The 8,785-nt window shown below is 40.4% G+C and overlaps 1 long non-coding RNA gene across 1 annotated transcript in view; it reads left to right on the forward strand.

Annotated features, from left to right (window-relative positions):
• Positions 1-6,725: 6,725 nt before the first annotated feature.
• The window catches only part of LOC106952453 (uncharacterized), a 20,133-nt gene continuing 18,073 nt past the window's right edge, over positions 6,726-8,785 (forward strand). Inside the window, exon 1 of the long non-coding RNA XR_001425992.1 lies at positions 6,726-6,736. This is a non-coding gene — a long non-coding RNA (uncharacterized LOC106952453). The remainder of the gene's footprint in view (positions 6,737-8,785) is intronic.

The following is an 8,785-nucleotide window of genomic DNA, read 5'->3' on the forward strand; positions in this document are numbered from 1 at the left end:
TTTTTTTTTGTCTCACAACAACACAGTTTAAAACAGCAGGAATGAAATCTTCTCAATTCATACCCCGCCCGTCAAACTCATTCAATTAAAAATGTCGAATCATTTCTCACTACTGCTAAAAATAGTTGTGTGTGTATATATTTAATAAGGTTTCTAAAGCAACTCTTTGTGTGTGAATCAGACGGTGATGAAAAAGCTGGAAGATGCAACTAACAACACCAAGTCATGGAAGCACAAAGTGGCCCAGCATGAAGGGATGCTGCGGCTCATCCAACCAGGTGACGCGCTTCTGCTTCCCTCTCTGTCCTCCCCAAATAAGAGTCTGAGTCTGGTTTTAGAGGAAGAGGCTGCAGGTATCTTAAGGTTGCAGTTCCATGATTAGGAACCCAAACTTGATTTTCTAGATGTTTCTCAGATGTTGACATTATACAGGTGTCTATTGCAGAAGGATTCATACTTGTTAATTCAGTGACATTGTTACACTTGGTTATATTTAGGGGAGTCATGGTCACCGTTTCCATTCATCAGGGCACCAACTCCACATTAACAGCATAAAAGCAATGGAAAACCTGTTTAGAGTGCAGCTAAATAAGTTTTATTTTTTATCTGGTGCACATGGCAACCACCTTTTCTTGCCGGCCTGGGCAGCCGCCCTTATGGTTCATATCAAAAACTGCTTCTGTGGAAGATGCAGGAAAAGAAACGACTCAAGGCGAGCATTTCAAAAACCACTTGTTTGTTTCGCTCTCTGTGCCGACTATGCTACACACAAACACGTTGCCATAGCAGCCGACTAACAGCTCCACGAATGTATCAGAATTCAACGCCAAAAATCACGCAAACATTTCCCAGAACATTCAGTCCATCAGTTTTACGTTTTCAGGCTTGATGTTTATTTTGTGATTATTAAAAAGTGATCGTCTGAACACAGCGGTGGTTGGTTAGCTCATTTAAACACCTCTACTGATGACCTGTCAGAGTGGGGGTGTGGGTCGCTTACTCTTTTTTCAAATGAACCGAAACACAGAATTCTGCAGCACATCTACATGTTAAGATAGTAAAAGTCAAGCTAGCATAAGTGACCTACTTCTCTCTCTACCTCTCTTTCATTTTAAATTAAAACCTTTTACTGACCTCTGAAGGTCAGTAAAAGACCTTGATATCTAGCAGTCATAGTGTTGACGATTAGTAGCAAAACACTGAGTCCCTTTTGCTTTTATACATCACGCATACATTTAATATTTAGCGTGCTGTGTTGACACCTTAGCAGCTAAAACCAATGGTAGCCATTGTTGGCCAGCAGTTTTTTGCCCTCCAGCAGGGGGCAACGTGTCTGTAGGTAATCTTACAAATAATGCTGCGATTTTCTGTTGTACGTTTCTGTTGTGATACAGGTCTTAAATTTAATTCATAGCCGTCTGAAAAAATATTCATTTCGAGTTGGCGAAACCTGCAAGAATTTTGGATGAAGAATGACGTTTTTCTTATCGTCCACAGGCTCTAAGGGGCCACAGAAGATCACCAACTGGGGCCCGGCAGCCTTCTCTGACGTAGAGCTCAGCCTGCGGGAGAAGCAGTGGCAGGAGATGAAGAACCAAGCCGCTCAGGCTCAGTGAAGCTGCCGTGAGAACTCGGCCTCAAACTGGTCACTAACGCAGAAGGCTGGTTAGACGTGTTCAGTAAAACAAACCTGTAGTGACTGAAATCAAACCTGGTGACTGGATTTTCCAACCGGACACAAATACCTGGTTTACTAGCAAACTGAGGCATTTTTAAATTAGGGCATTGATTAACTGATTAGTTTGGATCCTTTAAATGAATCTTTAGTGTTGTCCAGCAATAGACTAACCAGCCGTACTGTCAGTGTACAACACTAAAGACCAGAGCTGTAGTTTAAACATGATTCACCAAGTTTAGCTTGAATCCAGTGAAGAATCCAGACGTCTGTGACAGCGGTGAGGAAACACTGGAACACAGACAGTCACAGGGTCTAGTTAAAGGCTGTAAATACAGCAGAGCTGGTATGTTAATGCTGTAGATATGAAGTCATTAATCTAAGACATTGTCACAAAAACACAATACAAAACTGCATCGTCCTGCTCTTCAGTTTCTTCTAGTGATTTATTCTGATCCGTTGTCCTACGCAGAAACAGGACAAGCACACTAATACATTGATATCAATACAACAAGCAGACATTTTTATTGTGAGTATTCTTTTTATTATTTTTCTACAGTGTGCAGTCTGCATTTGTCTGTGCTTCTGGTGCACATGGAGTGGCATAGTCTAAAAATGACAACCTTAGAAAAGATTCTGCCTTTACTTTGAGGCCAAGTGGGGATATAAATCAGACCTGAAGAAAAAAAAGATTGCATTAAATCACTGGTGGCGCAATTACTGATGTTCCGGTTTGGGAGAAACTCCCTTTGCATGCAGGACCAAACTTCTTCTAATGCAACGTTTGACCCAAATGGAGCAAACAGACAGAGGGGTGTTGATGTTTTCTTTTCTAGATTTCCCTGAACCGTCTCTTAGGCCAGACAGCAAGTGATCATATGAGGATGATCTAAGTATTCTTTGGGATTAATAAAGTATGTTTGAATTGGGTTGAATGGAATAATATCTGGAAGTCCCTTAAATCTCAACTTCAAAAAATAAAGGATGCTTTAAACTTCTTTCAGCCACATCTATTTAAAATAAATTCTGAGAGACACTAAAATTGTGCAACCTCTTGATTTTAATTCCACTTTGTTTTTAGAGCTTTCCTCTCTGATTGTTGTCATCAAAAGGTTGGACATTTGAAACTTTTCAGTGACAAATTGTGCTACTGCAACCAGTAAAATGTGGCTGTGACTGTAAACTCATTTAGGAGCAACGAACAACGAGCTAGTTGATCTGCCCGTCCGCTCCCCGTAACATTGTTAGCTGTTTGTACATATTGTCAAATTGATTGATTTATGATGTGCAGCTGGTTAAAGGAGGATGTTGGCTTATCTCATCCAATGAGGGAACCGATTCTCTGCTCGTACTTAAACAACGCACTACTTTTAACCTGATTCTCAAGCTAACAAAAGGCTTGTAGTTCAAGCTGTTAAAAGTAAAAACATTCAGGAGCTAAATCTGTCCAACGCCCTGGACTCTCTGGGACCGTTTTAAAATGAAGATGAGACATTTTGTCATTTTAGCCAGCATCCACTACAAACAGGACTTCTAACTGCTGGACGTCTCTGCTGCACTCATAATGTCCTGATTAACTCCTGTGATTGTTGTTGTTGTTTTTTGATATATGCATTTGTAAAAAGCTGGAGACTGAGCTGTGTAATAAAAACGATTTCTAATTATGCTCTGAGTTGTGGAATCTAATTTTTCTCTCTTCATCCCAACATTGTTTCCATTGCACAGCAGTTTTCATTATAGACTTTCCTTCAGCTGAGGCCTGTGATTAAGAGAGCTGCCAACAGGGGGCGCCAAGGTCAATAATAAATATAGCCAACACAACAATCAGTTTTGTTACTCTATTGTTAATAAAAGATAAATCCTTCATTTGTTGTGCACAACTAATTTTGCACTAAATACACAACAGGCAAAACTGGTAATAATGAATGAAATGATATGAAATTGTTTTATTTGTATCTTTAATACTACAGTTAGTATTGGGACAAGCTAACACTAAATATAGATGTAGAATTTGAAAGAACAGTTTTTGATCACATGTAAAAAGAGTAATGACTATAGCTGACATCTGATTTCATTGTGATTTATGACATTGTAGGTTTGTTTTCATCTCTTAAGCATATCAGAATATATTTTTGTGTATTTTTGTTGTTTTTGTAAGCATGAAAGGGGATGTAGAAATTTGACGCAAATATATGCTTATTATTGTTTAAACGATATCTATTTTGTGCGCAATATTTACCTCCCCGGACAAACAACCTAAACAACACTGCCGCTTAAAAATATTTATTAATTCCAACAATCTCAGTTCACTAAAAACTAACCACCCTTTTTTTTAATTGAATAATATTATGAAGTGTCGCTTTTAACGTAGTGTAGTTTCTGGATATGCTGCCAACTTTGAGTAACTTCAGTGAATGAAGAACAAACAAGTATTGGCCAAAAAATCAACAGAGACACACCTATTTATGTCAAAGTGAGACCTCTTGTTTGTTCACCAGCTTTGTTGTTGTTTGCTGCAAATACTGCATATTGTCACTGGAAGTACACATTTATACATTACTGTAAAAGTATTAGTTTAGAAAGTTTTATATTGGAAAAGACTCATAAAAATCTTTGGAGAGATTCTTTGTTGAATGAAAAATAATCTATAGATTCCAGCTTTATCTCTTTGCCTCAATCTCTCAAATATTGCATCCTGTTTTGCACCACAGGAAGTTTCTACCTAGCTTATTGCTGAGCATCAGCTGCCCTCTTGTGGAGAAACCTTTGCACTTTTTCACATCAGTGGGTTTCTATTCGTATTGTTTTCAAATGCAATTGCAGTTTTTCTTTTAAAAAAACAACAACAAACGAACAAACATATGGACGTTCAATATAATAGAAAGTCTTACTGTTATTTCAACTACTAAACAGAAATAATTCCCAAAGTGAATTCCAATTGTAAAATGAGAAATAATATGAACACTTGAAAATATCTGAAAGTGAAACTGCTTGAATATGCAAAAAAACAACAACAAAAAAAAACATGTCTCTACAAAAGCAAAATAAAACCACATTCTAGTTTTGTCTGATAAGCACATTTAGGCTTTTCCCCCTCACAGAGGCCTTAAGTCCCTTTAGGAATAAAGTTCTACCAAAATCAAATGAAAATATGGCATGATTTCTGCGCCACCAATTGGGCTAAGTGAGCTATCTGGTCGCACACTTCTTTGTGAACGAGCAATAATTTGAATCAAGTGCGTTTAAGGGTGCGTTCACACTGCAGCCTGAAGTGACCCAATTCCGATTGTTTTGACATAATGCGACCTGTATCCGATCTTCTCATGGCAGTCTGAACAGCATAGGTCGGATTCTTTTTCGAATGTGACCCATATCCGACACGTATCCGATTCAAGTGCGACCTAACGTCCAGGTCGCATTCATCCGAACTGAACGTCACTGATTCTCAACAAATCTCACTATTCTGCGTCCTGATAAGCGCAAGTGGGAAGAAAAACAACAACCATGGCGGATTATATGAGGATTAAGTTGTTAATATGCTGCTCTGGCCGGACAACAACTTCAGATATGTAAGCTAAGCTCCACCGTTAGCCTCCATGTTTACATGTTTACTTCCGCAAACACTGAAGCAATTCAATTCAAACAGCTCGCATTTACTGGCAGTGTGAACGGCCCCGGCAAAAAAAAATCGGAATTGCCAAAAAATTGGAATTGGATCACTTCAGGCTGCAGTGTGAACGCACCCTAAATCTCACAAAAGCTCACTCCGTAGTGCTTCGGCACGCGCTCATCTCTTGACAACTCACTCAATCTGCTTTCTGCTCACGCGCAACTGTTTCTCTGCTAGCTCCGATTTTATAATACTCGCGCAGCTCTGTTTCTATGTGCTCGCCACTTGTTATATGTAAATGATCCAAATCACCAGCCAGTCACAGACAAGTAATTTTTTATCCTGCAGTATGGTGGACCTCAGTTCCAGACTACAGTCTTTAGGCTATAACAGGTTTTCTTATTTACAGTGGTGTTTCAGTACAGTCGAAGATAAAATTGATGCTCACCCGCAGTCAGGTAAGGTCAGTGTGTTTATAGTTCTGAACGTATTTCAGGCGCCCAACTTCCACGGATCATAAAAGAGATATTTATTGGATTGCAGAGCAACAACAGGCAAAGCAATCCAATAAATGAAAGAAAAATATCAAACCTTATCAGGCATTTCAATTAGGCTCAGCAGGAGGGGAAGAGACCGACAGACTTCGAGTTGGCTGGAAAAACATCGTCCCTGCTTATTGTCCCTCAGACTTTTCTGACTTCAGATTTAGGGCTGGGAGCCAGAAAATCTATTTTTAAAAAGACCAGCATTGACATCATAATGAATATTGGTTAAAAAAAAATTCTCGTGTGTAAGCTCTTCAGTTATTTTCCCCCATCTAAGTTTCAAAATTTCTGTTGCATTCCGAATCAAACTTTAAAGAAAAAAAAAAATGTCAACTCCGAGTTTTTACGACTTCTCGGCTGCCTCACCCCACTTCACCTAGGCAAGTCCCCAGCTCCACATCATTCCTGGAAATCCACCCAGCAATGAACGTCCGGTCCTAAAACTCAATTATCTCAATGACTGACATCCTACAACAGAAAAATTGTATCCACATTCTATGCAGATGAATCTACCTTGTAAAATCTCCACTATTATTTCACCCCTTCCTCAACCCCATCCTCACAGAATCCCCAACCAAGCTAATTCACTCCATCCCTTTTCCGTATCGTGCAACAGTCATTTGAGCGAAAAGGGAAGGGCCAAACAAACACATACACACAAATCTCCCCCCACTTCTCCAAAAAAAAAAAAAAATCTGTTGTCCAGATGCAGTCTCCACATACCACAGCTGCACTAACACCGCTTTATACAACAAGTTGGCTCGACGTTAATGTTGAGTAGAATGCCGGATGCGCCCTGTTTACCCTTCTGCCTCCGATCACTCCCAGCTCTCCCCACAACCCCCAGCAGCGTCTGCATCCCATCATCGCTCCATCTTTATATATCCTCATAATCACTGTGATGAGGTTATGAGGCCTGTGGCACGCGTGCTGCATTCCTGGGAGGTGATGCGAAACAGAAATGCATTAAATTCCTGATCTGGAATCCATCGCAGGGGGTTTATAGCATATCTCTCTGTGTTAGAGTGTGTGTCTGTGGAAGTTGTGGTTGGGTTAGAATGTCTAAAACTATTCATATCCCTTAGAGTTCATATTTTCTTTAGTTACAATCACAAATGTCAATGTATTTTATAAAGATTTTATGTGATAGGCAGTGGCAAGGAGGTGCAAATGTATGAAGTGGAAGTTCTTAGCGAATGAAAATCTGAAAGGTAAGGGCATGCTGGAGTTTTAAGCCCCTTTTAATTTGATACTACTAAATAAAATCCAGGATAACTGGAATGTAACTTTTAAAGTTACAGTCGCCACAAACCATGTCAGATGAGCACCCCGTATGCTTCATAACACTGCATTTCACACTACACATCATCTCTATGGTGAGACATGATGGTGGCAGAATCATGTTGTGGGAATGATTTGCTTTTCAGCGGGGAAAGAAACACTGTCACAGGCCATGACACACCGCTTGTGTCTGATCCTTCACGCTGAGATACAGGCTTTGAGTTGAAGGTCCCGTTATGAACCACTAGGGTCACAAGGTCAAGTGTTCCTGTGAGAGTACGTACTGGAAATCCCCCCAGCATAAACATGTACTTCTGTACTTCTGAGCTCCTGCCATGAGTCAGTATATTGCTTTTTTTGCAAGTAAAATATTTTAGTTTGTGTTTTCCCCCAAAGTGGGTATGTTTTACTTCATGTTCATGCTGTGTACATACTATCACATGAATACTCAATCTTGCTTGTCCGTAGAGGGACCGTTGTGTCAGAGCCTGTATGTGAGCGAAGAGTTGGTCGTGGAGTCTGTCGTGATTCTTGTAATTGAGATGTACATCATCAGATCCAATTTTCCATTGGCTCAGATGCCAATGGAGCCGGTGTGTATCGGCCTTAAGAGATAGGAAAGACTTGATACTGGGCAATAGATTGATTCGTCTTCCAGCAACTCAGAATGACAATTAGCTCAACCTATGCTGCAGTGAATTAGATCAAAGAATATTCATGTCAGAAAACCGACTTTCATAGACGGTGTCCATCCATCCAGTGTATCTGGGCTTGGGCTATGTTGTCAACACAACATAGGGTTAGACATAAAAATGTATTATTGGAATCATTCAGGTGTATTGGTAACACACACATTTTTCAGACTCTTATTTGAAAAATAACATACATGTTTGTTTTTTTCACTATCATGCAACGTTTAGTCTCTGACAGAAATCCCCAAAGGATTACAAACTAATAGATGTTTGCTGTTGTACGTAAATACTTTTCCAATGCACTGTGTTTTTGTAAGCGTACCTCACTCCTCCCTTGACTTCTAGCATCTGAGACATTTGTAAGACAACCAAGGGATTCCAAAAATACATAGGGTTTGAAAGATTTAGGAATTCTGGGTATTTACAGTAAATGAGGTTCTCATGGCACCCGAGGGACGTAGTAGGTTTAAGGAGCAGAATTGAACCTGAGGACCAGTAAAACCAAACACCTGCAGAACATTTCCCTTCCTTCACCGTATTGCACATGGCAGCTCACGAAACCCAGGGGTGTGATAGCAGAGCATTAGCAGGTCACGGAGGCAGACAAAAAGAGACAGACAAAAATAGCATTTTCACATTATAGATTTCCATGGAAAATCAAAGGACCCCCCCTCGAGATGTTTCCTCTAAGGGCCAATGATGCAAGCAGATGTCCTCCTCTGCCTCATAAAACTGAAAAGCACTTAGCAGGAATGAGAGAATGCAGCTTTATCAGCTGCATTCCGCTGCGCGAGAACCGCGGTGACGACTGCCAGAAAGACCGCTGTTGGTTCATTGTTGGAATGTCACCTTCAACCTCATTTCACCTGCATGTCATCCTTCTTGACCACAACCACATGTTTCTTCGCTAAACACCCCCCCCCCCCCCCCCCCCCCCCCCCACCCCCCCCCCCCAACCATCTCCAAACCCCACTTTAGGTGG

The sequence above is a fragment of the Poecilia latipinna genome, unplaced genomic scaffold (genome assembly GCF_001443285.1).
Source record: "Poecilia latipinna isolate Pla-1442-1.1 unplaced genomic scaffold, P_latipinna-1.0 Scaffold517, whole genome shotgun sequence".
NCBI lineage: Eukaryota > Metazoa > Chordata > Actinopteri > Cyprinodontiformes > Poeciliidae > Poecilia > Poecilia latipinna.